The sequence below is a fragment of the Ursus maritimus genome, unplaced genomic scaffold (genome assembly GCF_017311325.1).
Source record: "Ursus maritimus isolate PB19 unplaced genomic scaffold, ASM1731132v1 scaffold_5, whole genome shotgun sequence".
In the NCBI taxonomy this organism is placed as follows: domain Eukaryota; kingdom Metazoa; phylum Chordata; class Mammalia; order Carnivora; family Ursidae; genus Ursus; species Ursus maritimus.
Genome location: NW_024426663.1, coordinates 64,859,003 through 64,871,632, shown reverse-complemented (window position 1 = coordinate 64,871,632; position 12,630 = coordinate 64,859,003). Strand labels below are relative to the sequence as shown.

The following is a 12,630-nucleotide window of genomic DNA, read 5'->3' as shown; positions in this document are numbered from 1 at the left end:
AATAAATTATTTTGGTACATACATGAGTTCAAATGAAAAATTATGTGTAAGTACAGAAAACAATTTTGTTTAAGTAAATTTGTCACTGCAAATTATCATGCAATTATAATTCTTCCAATTTACAATTTAGCTTTATATATCTACCTCTATTTTTTAAGGGGTTATGCCTAACATTAAAGGAGCTGGCTGGCATCCTTTAAATGATAATCAGTATAAAAACTGCAGCTAAGAATATTACTCAAATTTTCCTCTTCTACCAAGTTCTCTTAAAACCTTTATGTAATACTACTATGGCAAGTCTACCCTTTCCCTGAAGAATTCTGATACCTATCTCTTATTTTGCCCTCAGAGAGAGAAAAGTAGGTTTTGTTAAGTTCCCAGATTTCATAGGAGAAAAATGTAAAGTGCGTGTACTCAGCTCAGTGGCAACTGTCATCCTCCTTTAGACCTTGTGTGGGAGAAAAAGGCAGCCTGTGGATTACCAGAGGTCAAAACGTCTAAATATTCATTTCTTCATTAACTTGGTCACTTGATTTTTCATTCATTTTACAAATACAGCCAGGATCTCTGTCCTCGTGGAACTTAAATTCTAGTAGGAACAGACAAAAACAAGTAGATAGGCAGGTAAATGATATAAAGTTATGGCAAATATGACAGAGGAAAAAGGAAAATGGAGCAGAAACAGAGGATGGGGGGAGGGCTCCCCTGAGCAGATCAGTTGGGATGGTCCTGGGAGGGAACTGTGAAGGGGAGCCCTGAAGGGAAGGAATGGAGCCATAGGAGTGGGGACATGTGATCCAAGCAGAAGGCACAGAAGATGCAGAGGGTCAGAGGTGAGAATGAGACCAGCTTACATGGTGAGACAACTAGTAAAGGCAAGGGGGTAAGTAATGAGGTCACAGAGATGGGCAGGGCCCTAGCATGCAGGCCACGGTAGTCTTGGGGAAAGAGAAGCCGTGAAGAGCAGGGAAGGGACACGGGCAAATGAACCTAAGTCCAAATCCTAGCTTAACCACTCAGCAGCTAAGTGAGCTCAGCAAATGACTAGCTCTTCTTGGATGCTAAATTCCTAATTTATAAAAGGGCACTCAATAAATCATGGCCAGTTACAATCATCAGTAATTATCATTATTGTTAATGCTCTGATATGTAAATAAGATTAATAAAAAATGTTTACATTCAAGGGGACCAATACTGCAAAATGATATATCTGAAATATAGAATTGAGAAATCAGCAAATCATTTTAATCGTTTTTATTCAGTAAAGATCATATACTTATTGAGTACAAATAGACATAAATTAGTACATTTGAATTCATTAGGGTTTATTGTGATTCTAATCACAATAATTATTGATCTTGGCTCATTTCTCTGGCCTTAATTAGTCTGCACTGTGGCTATTCCCTCCCTGTCAACCTAGCTTAGCCATTTTGTGTCCAGAAACATAGAGCATTTCAGTGGTACCTACCAACTACACAGGAGTCATAAAGGGAATTTCAGAGTTACTTTCCAAGTCACAATGTATAGGTAGACACTTACATTTATTGCCAACATCTCTTGCCCCCTCACTCCCAACACATACTTCTTTTTTACTAACAGAATCCTAATATTGTTCAAATTCACCTCTCCCTTCCCTCAAGCCATGATGGAGAACATCTTGCGAGTGGCTGATTTAGAGATGGAGCATGTGATGCTTTTCTAATCAATGAGATAAGAAGACAGGTCTTCTCAGACTCTTCTTAGTACTATTTTAATCTCCCTCAAAAGGAGACCCTGGGAGGGTAACTAGATATTGTGCTCTGTGCTCTAGATATTGTCATGCCCACGAGTGATATCTGAACAACTGCAGCCATCTTGCCAGGAAGGTAAGAACTAGTCTTCGAGTGAAGACTAAGGATGACAGTGGCAGAGAGATGAAAGGAACCTGTATCTTTGGTGATGTTAATTGTGCCACTAAATCAACTAATCCTGCTGTCTGCCCTGCTTCTCACATGAGATAATACACTTCCTTACTGTGTAGGTCAGTTTGAGTTGGCGTCCTGTGTTGTGTGCAGGTTTCCTAGCAAGTGGACCACATCACCTTTCCTTGGGCATTTCCATTTGGAAACACCACTTGTTTCTTTGTCTCTGAGAAGCTCTAGGAATGGAACGAGGAATTCTGAATCTAGCTCACGAACTCCAAAATTCTGGATATGAGGTGATACAGCATTTTAATTTACAACACTGGGATGGTCACCCGGAAAAGCCTGAGGGGAAAACACCCCAGAAATCACAACAGGAAGATGATGTTTTGGTCTAAGTAGCTGGTACCAAATAGTCTATCTCTGACTTTCTCTGTTTAAAAAACTTGGACTTTTACCTTCCATCTGCCTAGTTTATATATTTTTCCCTGAGGACCTAAGTGAAGCACACCCCTCCCTGGGCTTATGTTCCATAAGGCTTCCAGTTCTGAGCCCTCACCCAATTACAAGTACTTCAACAGGGACCATGTAGGACTAGCACAGATCCCAGGCACAGGTCAGATACCAAGGAAGCTGAAGCAGCTTCACACTCCACTGGGACAAGAGGATTAAGGGGCAAAAGCACTCCGGAAAAGAGGTGCAATATTATGATTTATAATCAGGAGACAGACCTGCCTAGAAAAGAAGGGGGGAATATCATAATCATAATAGGACACTTGGCTATTTTTGTTTTAGCTATGTAGAGTTATTTTAGAATTGAAAATATTAGGGACTGGTAAAATAAAACATCCATCCTACCAGAAAAGCATGGATGCTAACTGACTGTAGAGGGAAATGTTGGAGTGGGGTTACTGCTGGCAGAGCTGCTGGTGGGGTTTGGGAATGAGGTAAAATAGAAGATCACGTAAATGTCTAATGGTTCACAATAAGCAAAAAGCAGTATGGCTTGCAACCAAATTAGCCATTCCAGTCTAATAAGTATTTTTCCTATAGGAAAATTACAGAATTATAAATTTCACCCGTAATGGAGAGCAGAAAATATAAGGCACATAGATTTTATAATTTTGTACAGTATTTGAGACACATTACTTATCAAATGGGTGGACATTATAACTGATGAAAATTTGCTAAGAGACCATAATTAAGACAGAATAGCAAATGGTGCCTTAGCTTTTGAAAAGGGTCACTATCAGGATTCCACTTAACATCTTCATTACTGATCTGCAGCGAAAATGGAAATGCATTCAATGTAAGGATGGTGTCTAATTGTGAGATGTTGTCAAGGGCTGGAAAGTGGTAGAAAAATATCCGCAGAGGTTAGAAACATAATTTAAGTAGGTAAACCAGATTAAGCCACCTGAAACACCAAAAAAATAAAGATTAAATAAAATAAATGAAGGAGAGAAACCTGAAACTCACTGGCCATAGTTCTGAAGGAAAAGGAAAAAGTGACAACTGTTGATGTTAGCTAGAAGGCAATGAATGATGCAGCCTCAAAGGAGAAACAGTCCATGGTTAGTTAGAACAACAGATTATAAATTTATCAGCAAAAGATGCATCACTCCACATGTCCTGTCTGTAAAGATTATCAGGGGAGCCCTGCCCTTCTTTTCCCTATTCAGCGTATACCTGTTGGGGTATTTGTAAAAAGGTTCATCTCCTTGGTTGTCATGAGTATGTCTATTGCTAGCAGAGGCTTGTGATCTTATTTCTTAATGACATAAAAAAGTGAGCAGGGGGCAGTAAGAGTGATTAAGCAGGTAAGGGGGGTGTCACTAGCAAGTATGGGTAAGGTTGGTAAAACTGAGGTTTTGCAAGGCTAATTCCTTTTGTGCTACGTTTAGAGTGTGTAATATCCCAGAGAGGAGAAGCTTCATTAACGGGGTCTTCTTTTTAGCATTGGAAAGAAATACCGGCATGCTCTAGGAAACTCCTTTGAAAATGGTCAAACATGTGGTTAACTCCTGCAGGGAATAGATTAATGGGAACACTGATTCTAATACAGACTTTATAGAGTTCTTACCTGAACAGAAGGGAAAGAGAATGTTAAAGAGAGGAAAACATGAATGTGGGGGGTGGGGGGAGACTAAATTTAGGAGAAAAATTAAAATCAGGGAAACTTAAGGATGAGAACTTCCTGGGGGTGCCTGGGTGGCACAGCGGTTAAGCGTCTGCCTTCGGCTCAGGGCGTGATCCCGGCGTTATGGGATCGAGCCCCACATCATGCTCCTCCGCTATGAGCCTGCTTCTTCCTCTCCCACTCCCCCTGCTTGTGTTCCCTCTCTTGCTGGCTGTCTCTATCTCTGTCAAATAAATAAATTTAAAAAAAAATCTTAAAAAAAAAAAAAAAAGGATGAGAACTTCCTGGCTGTGAGAACCTCAGTTTATGTAACATATTCACAAAGTGGAAGAGGAAGATTTGGTACATGGGACGCTGAAAGACAGCTCTGAGAAAATGCCAAAGCAAAGCAGCACAGGGCGAACCTGCACTGGTCACAGGGACAGAGATGGGCTCCACAGACGTTTGCCTCCCCCCTCGTGGAGCCAGGCTCAAATCCTCCCAGCCCCCAGCACCCAGATGAAAGCAGAGGCCTTGGGACAGGCAGGGGCAAGTGCTCCTCACTTACAAGATCCAAAAGCAACCAGGGAGTCCATGACCTCATCTAGGATTGCTCATCTTCTCTGTTGCCTTGAACATCTAAATAACTTTCAGATGTAATTGCTCAGTTTTCTAATGATATTTTCTTGGCAGGTACGAGAAGAAAGCACCTACGTTCACTGAGGCTTAATCTCCCAGATGAGACAGAAAATAGGGGTCCTTGATCTCTTGTAGTCATTTGAAGTGCGTTAAGATCTAACATAAAAGGTCTATCCTAAAGGCCCTGACCTCGGCAGTTCTACGCTTAATTTGGCTGTTCCATAGACTCCACCTGGACACATGGTCCATGCAGTAGCTTAGTAAGCCACTCTGATGTAAGAATTGAGGTAAGAACTTAGATCTAAGCCATCAGATGACCTCATGTACATGATTGTATAGGGGATGCTTCTTGAACAAAAGATTTAGAGATGAAAAATATTTCGTCTCTGAAATTAAAAATCTGCTGGAATTTTAGTTTTTTAAAAGAAGCTTCACTCACAAATGTCAGGTTTCCCCATTATGCTCAGCTTTGGTTATCCGTGGCCTATAGGCCCAGCAACCATCTTGTTCCTCCATGGCCCCCAGGCCTCCCACAGCCAAAGTTAGCCAGTTGGCTGCCCTGGATGGCAAAAGGAACCAGTACATCTGAGACTTCAAAAGATAGGCAACTCGGGCTGCCCCAAGCCTCAAAGTGGGGCCCATGAGTTAGCTGCCTGTTCAAGATAGGACACAAGGAGTATAAGAACAAAACAAGGAACTGGGGGACATGGCCTAGACTAGTGGAGGAGTGGGTGGAGTTGGAGACATTTCTGAAGACGTCACAACGGGGAGGTAGTGAGAAGAGGAGGAAAGGCAGGAATGGAGTAGAGGGAAACTCTGAAGATGGAAGAGCAGGAATGATGACAGTTACGTGAGGCACTGAGACAGGGGCTAGAGCCGGAAGTCTGTCGCTTGGATTTAGTTATCGCTACCATTTCAACTGGTGGTGAGTATCCTTGTGCACATCTTTGAAGGCCTTGCAAATGTTCACCTGTAATTCTTTGTAGCCTCTAGTGCACCCAGCAACTATTTCTTACATACCCTTTCTTGAGAAGCCACAAGATGAGAGGTATGGGCCCTGCCCTCCAGCGGCTCCCAGTCAGGAGAGGGTGGGGTTACAAGAGATGGTTCTGTGGACAGTGTACAAACTAGCCCAAAGATGGGCTTCCCAAAGGCACTAATACTTGAGCTGCATTTGGAGTAGTAGAAAAAAGGTACTACCCATGATAGGTACTCAGTTACTGTTGCTAATTAATTTTGATGTGTAATGATTATTTGGAAAATCGTTCAAGGACTAGGAGCTAGTTTTTATCACCACTGTTGCGTGTTTTTTTTTTTTTTAAGATTTTATTTATTTATTTGTCAGAAAGAGAGAGCACACAAGCAGGCTGAGGGAGAGGGAGAAGCAGGCTCCCCGCTGAACAGAGAGCCCGACCCGGGGCTGGATCCCAGAACCCTGCAATTATAACCAAAGGCAGACACTTCACCGACTGAGCCACCTAGATGCCCCATCACCACTGTTTTTATTACTGCCAATAAAACAGATAAATCTATCCATTTTAGTGTCTAAGGACATAACCTGAAAAAATACTATACTTTACCTTTGGTGGAGATGGGGAGTGCACTTATAACTTTTTAAATTATGAGGCATCTCCTTGTTCTACTTATCTCATAGCAAAAAGTTTTAAAAGCTTTTGAAAAGATCACATTTTGCTCACTTGAAATATGTCTGTATATTTTAGCATAAAATATACTTGGCAGCTGCTAACATAATTGGATGGCTACGCCTTGCAAAAACTTGATTTCTTTTTAATCAAATTTTTAGAACCATACTGGGTTTCTTGCCAGTGCTACAATAGTGAGCAATAAATACATCATTAGATCAATGGTGCTCTGATGATGGATTACTCTAAAGATATTTCCAGCCAAGAAGAATAAGCCCATAGTCTCATTGTGCAAAGATTAATAAAATACTGTTTAAAACATAGATAGTTGGTTAATATAACAGGGAAGAAAACATTGCAAAATAGAACATAACAGCCTGGGTTTATAATGTAGCGGTATTGATCACGGATTTTCCTTAGGACTCTAGAGCAGCCACACGATTATATATGCCTCTGATTAGACCCAGAGATGAGAAGGAAAAAGTTATAAAAAAGGAAACTAACCAGAGGAAGGCCTGCTGCTATAATAAATTATTTAAAGCAAGCAGGGCGAGCGGGTTGTGAAGACAATATAAAACAGAATCCAGTGCCCCCAAGAAACCCCACACCATCACCACCTCTATAAATTTCTTACCACTCTGTCTGGCATTTTACTGGAAGGGCTTCTTTCCCTCCACTCTCCCCATCCCATCCATCCCCAACCCTTCACTTTTTGTCAGTTCTTTTCTCAGAGCTTAACATTTGTTTTTCTTCTGTAACCTAGAATGCTGTCTTCAGTTCTATTGCTTAGCTTGTATCTGAAGAGTGTCTGTCTGCAAGGCCACAGATGAGTGCATCTGTCACTTCATTCATCTAGATCTTAAATTTCCCATGGAAACTATAAGCTTGGAATACCTAATGTGACACACTTATCAACGTGACTTTGATATTCTTCTTATTTTCTCTTTTTCTTATTGTTGTTGTAGTTAAATCCACAAAACTAAAGCTAGGGTAAAACTTCTACAGCTCAGTGGCTGTTCTATATTAGGTGTTGTGACTAGGCCCAAGAAACTATGAAGTGAAGGTGGAAGCCTGATAAGGGCATGTTGGAGGAAAATTGGTCAAAATGGCCAACATTTAAGTATTAAGAGATGTGAAAAGGGCAGACTGACTTGAGAAGTAAATATTTTATAGGAAGATTTTGCCATTGGAAATACGGGTGGGGAAAGAAGGGTAAAAAACGAGAAAAGCCTTTGTCAAATTCCTTTTACCAAAGAATTTTGTCAAAAGTATGCCATAGCCAAAAAAAAAAAAAAATTGTTGCTTAGAGACTTGCAGTGACCCATAGCCCAGTTTCAAGAAAAGTAGCATTCTACCATAGTTTTTTAAGTAGGCACACAAATCCCATCGTACAGTCAGGGGCTGTGATTATACGTTAGGCTTTTAAAATTTTCTAGGTCCATTCATCATGTAGAATCTGGGCAAATGAAATATAAACAACTCTATTCTGCCAGCATAAAACATTACTAGCAGCATAAGAAGACTCACTAGCAACATGGTACAGGTCTAAAATATGAGTCCAAAGAATTCAACATATAGGCTTTACTGCCGTTGTGCTCTGTGACCTTTAGCAAATTATTTGCCATTCCGGGTCAAGCCTGGCTGGTTAAGGTTAGGGTCATTGAACCAATTATCATATTTGGTGGTAAACTTTATAAAGAAAACTGTTTTCAAGGTCACATTTTACATAAAAATAAATTTGAAGAAAGAGGTAAAAAAAATTATAGATGATACGAATGACTAAGCATAATCCTATCATATCACCATGATGCTAAATAAAAATAATTCAAATGCAAGGCCAGTTTCTCAGTTATTGGTGTTATCTTTGAATGTGAAAGACAGGATCTAAATATTATCATTCTTTTGCGGCTGCTGTTTGCTCATCTGTAACAAAGTGGGAAAAGAATCCTTGTACTCAAAGGATTGTTAAGATAAGTGACCTATAAACATGCCTGCCAAGTGCTCCTTAAAACAGAAATTGCTCCGTGAAAGTCCCAGTAATGATCCAGTGGCCTGGAACAATCCCAGTTCAGTGTCCCAGCCTCTCCACGTCCTTTTGTCATCAGGCGAGTAAATATTCCAGGCACTTCTGACCTCTGAGAAGTCATTAGGTTTTTTAAGTACGGGGATGGTAGAAGGAAGGAAGAATAACAGCTTCTGACAGATCCTTTCCCTTTAAAATTTTATCTAGAAGTTTTAAATTGAGAATTACGCCGGTCTGAAATGGGAGAATAGACCCTGAATGTCAGTATCAAACTATAAATAAAAACTGATTGGCAATAATTAATAAGTCCAAATTCCCAGTGATTTGAAGAGAGAAGTAGCAATCAGTTGTCAACCCGTCTCTCCACAATGCTGAAAGGTCTATTTATCCAATTAATTGGGTAGCTCAAAATGATGAGTCGTGGAAAATGGAAACACCTAGTCTCTGGATAGTTGGCCTAGGGCACTTTCCTGACCAAGAGGCAGATCAGCCTCAGCTTCCCAAGGAGATTCTCGATCTTGGGTAAATCTGTACTAGTCTCCAAGCCTAGAATGGCTTTGGAGTCAAAGGTGGCTCCTGAGGACTGAGATTCTTCTACTCTCCAGGGAGAAATGTCCAACCATGTGAGTTATGACTGGCGAAGTCACCTCAGAGCACCCCAGAAACCCACTGGATTTGGAATACAGATTGGAGGGACTAAGACTGGGGAGAGGTCTTACCACCTTGCTTCTCTAGAGAGACTTCCTTAGAATTGAGGCTACCCTGGAAGAGAGAGAGCTGAGGATTCCAAAACAACTCTGAATAGAGAACCAAAGGTGCCATTGTTGAGGACAGAGTGTTCGAGTGCTGCCTATAAATTTCACAAGGCTGGTAAATGCCACCTGGAAATAAATATCAGAACAATTACTTATTAAATTAATCCACAGACTATGATCATTCTTTTATGTCATAAACACCATTCCAATGTTTCTCAAAATGTGGTGAAGGGATCCCTAGCATCAGAATCACTTGGGGGGGGATGCTTGTTCAAAATACAGATTACTAAACCCCACCTGAATCAAATTTAAGAGAACAGAGTCCAGCCCACAAACTGAATTTCTAAGGACTGGCCCAGTTGATTCTGATGATTCATATCAAGGCAGGAGAATTATTTTGTCTTTGTAGTCCATCAGAAATTTAAAGACACTTACAGATTAGGGACATGCATATTTTCCCCAAAATGTTTTAAGCACCATAAAAATGAAAACAGTACTTCTTGTGATGAGTTCTTAAGAACCATTCCAGTTTATTCTGCCCACATATAATAAATAATAAACACCATTATTAAAATGTAATTATGAGCATAAAATTATTGGGAAATATATCAACTATGCTTCTCAAAAATACTGCCTCTATTTTGTCACCAAAAGTAATTATGTTATTAAAGGAATTTATAGTTTTTTTTAAGTATCAGTCACTTGGCTACAGGAACTTATTAAGCTGTTATACTCCTCCCATACCCTTTTAGTCATCAGAATTTTTGTGATAAAGGTTTTTTATTATTTCTTAAACTATAAATTGTGAACCATTGTAACCAGTGATTAGGCTGAACATGAATTTATATCCAGGTTATAAATTCCTAAAAACATGTTTCATTAGAATTACTAAGGCAGTCTTAACTCTAGAGATTAAATAGCCTCTGCAATAAAGCTCTGTTTACTTCTATTAAGGATTTTTTTTTTTGGTGCAAAACAATTCAGTTTTAATGCATTCTCTTAAGAAGCAAAAGAAAACAGTTTCTGATATACACGCTACTGCAAAGCAGTAACCCAGTGTTGCATGGTAATGTGACAAGCACCACATTTGTTTTCTAGAGGGATTTTAATTTTTTTCTCTTATAAACTCCCTTTCCCCAAACCATGGTTATAATTATTTCACAAAATGTAGTTTGCCATTACTGAAGAGTCAAGCACTCCTTTTCTCCCGTACCAAAATCACAAGTTCAGAACTTGAGAGGCAGTCTTTCTTTGTAGCATGTTGTTCCTACTAAGAGTTGCCCCCTACCCACGCTCCACCCTAGTGCTCCAACTGAAGTGACTGAAGTGTACATGTTATGTTTTAACAGATGGGCCGGCTGGCGGCTGCTGGGCTGTAAAACAGGAACTCGAAATCTGCACCGAGTGGTATTGAACTAAATGCTCGTAAAGTTCATGGACATATACACTGACCCAGACAGACCAGGCGGATTCAGACATGCATACACACATGCTCATCATACACCCCGTAGATCGGAGGGTTTATCTCTCCACACAGAGCAAGTTCAAGGCTGTTTCCCCCTCCATATATTTCTATCTTATTCACCTATCAATTTTACACACACACACACACACACACACACACACACACAGGCACATCTACATATGCATACAAGCATGAATAGTTCTATCTCTCAACATTTTTATGTATTTTCAAAGATCAAAATGTTCCCAAATTGTGCACCCAAGTCTGTAGGATGCTCAATAAGCTCTCACTCACATCCAATAAGAATTACCAGAAAATACTATATTTAATTCTATTGAGTCCACACATAATATAAACTACATGTATGTAACTGCCCTCAGAAAAGCCAGCTGCTTTGAGCCCTTATCATTACGACACAGAGAGGAAAAATATCCTAGACTGGGTCACAAATGAAGTGTCAGGTTTAACCTTGAATCCTGTGTTGTCAGTTCCTGTCACAACTTCACCACTTAAACACCAACCGATCAGCCTGGTGGTCCCTTTCACGGTCTCATCTAGGATTTTCCCGGGCTCCCTGCACTGGGATAGACAGCAGCTCCCCCTGGTCCTAACGAAGTCCTTCGGGTACACCTTGCAGGTGATGTGGAGGACCGAACACCTCATGAGGGATGTGGATACAAGTGCTAATAGAAAGTAATTACAAAGTTTAATAACCGTGCTGTCAATTCCTCTCAGTAATTGCAAAGCACTGAAGCCCCTGCGAAAGAACGTAGCTGGTCACTTAAGTTCTCTGACCGCTGAAGACCCACCCCGAAGACGATGGTCGCTGGCTCAGGCTACAGCTCAGACACCTCCGCCCGGTTATCGAGCCGCACCGCCTCCGGCGCGGGTTAATTTTTCAGAAACCCGTCCTCAAGCCATCTAGGAACTGCTGTCGGTACACGACTGGGCACGGAGGCCGCCCCCAGTGCGCCTGTCGCCGCCGCAGAGGGCCAGGGGACGCGTCCCCAGGCCCCACCTAATGATGGCAATTATAACATGCCAAGTTGGTGAGAACGCAGAGCCGCGTCCCGGACCGAGTTGCGACGCTCTGAAACAAGTTCGGGAGTGGGGATACCGTCAAGGAGTAAATCCCGTCTGGCCCTGACCTCCCCACAGCGGCCACGCTCGGACGGACGCACCGACACCCTCCAAGACCCGTCCAGTCCCCCCAGCTCGCCGAACAGCGCCAAGAGGAGCCGCTCGCCTTGTGCGCGGCCACTCACCCTCCTCGCTGAGTCCGGATCCCAAACCGACGCCCCTGCTGCGGGTCCTGAATCCCAAGTTGCCCCGAACCGGCGACTGTTCTCGCTCTAGAGAACCCCGCACATCGGTTCGGGCAGGCACCTCCGAGGGAGCACAGCAAGCCCAGCGGGCGCCCCGGCTCAGCAGCCGCCCGGAACGCGTTGACAATTCAGGGACCTGCTCAGCGAATGAGGCGGACCGCCGGGCTGAGGCTACCCGGCTCCGGAGGGAGGCGGGGCCGCGCGGCGGGCGGGGCGGAGTCAACCCTGGGCCAGCCCCGCGGGGGCGGGGCGCCTTTAACCCGTGACTGGCGGAGCCCTCAGCCAATCGCGGTGACTCCAGGAATCCGGGAGGCCGCGGGCCGGGCCGAGCGCCCGGCTCCGCCCCGCCGCCGCCGTCCAATCGGTCACAGCCAAGGGCTGGCGCGGAGACGCGCCGGCGGCGGGGAAGTTGGCTGCAGTGGGGAATCGGGGTTGCGGACTACCGCTGTGAGGGCAGCTGCTCCGGGATTCGGGCGCCTTGGGAGGGAAGTGGCGGCCCCAGGAGGCCCTGGCTGAGAGAGGCTTGGGGCCACCCAGACCCCTAGGGGTCGCGGCGTGTCGGCGAGCTGTGGAGCGAGAAGCCCAGCCGCAGCGCGGACCGACTCCAGGTCGACAACGCCCACACCTGGCGTCCGCGGGAGACGCCGAACTTGGCGGCCCCGAAGGAGCTCCAGCTGTCGGAGGAAACCGAGACCCAAAGAGGGTGAGTCCCGGGCCGCATCACCCAGTCACAGTTGGAGGCCCGGGCCCGAAACTGGGA

The 12,630-nt window shown here is 43.3% G+C and overlaps 1 protein-coding gene across 1 annotated transcript in view; it reads right to left on the bottom strand.

Annotated features, from left to right (window-relative positions):
* The window catches only part of MARCHF3 (membrane associated ring-CH-type finger 3), a 135,437-nt gene extending 123,397 nt beyond the window's left edge, over positions 1-12,040 (bottom strand). Inside the window, exon 1 of the mRNA XM_008698987.2 lies at positions 11,811-12,040. The gene's annotated coding sequence lies outside the window, so the exon portion shown is untranslated. The remainder of the gene's footprint in view (positions 1-11,810) is intronic.
* Positions 12,041-12,630: the final 590 nt, after the last annotated feature.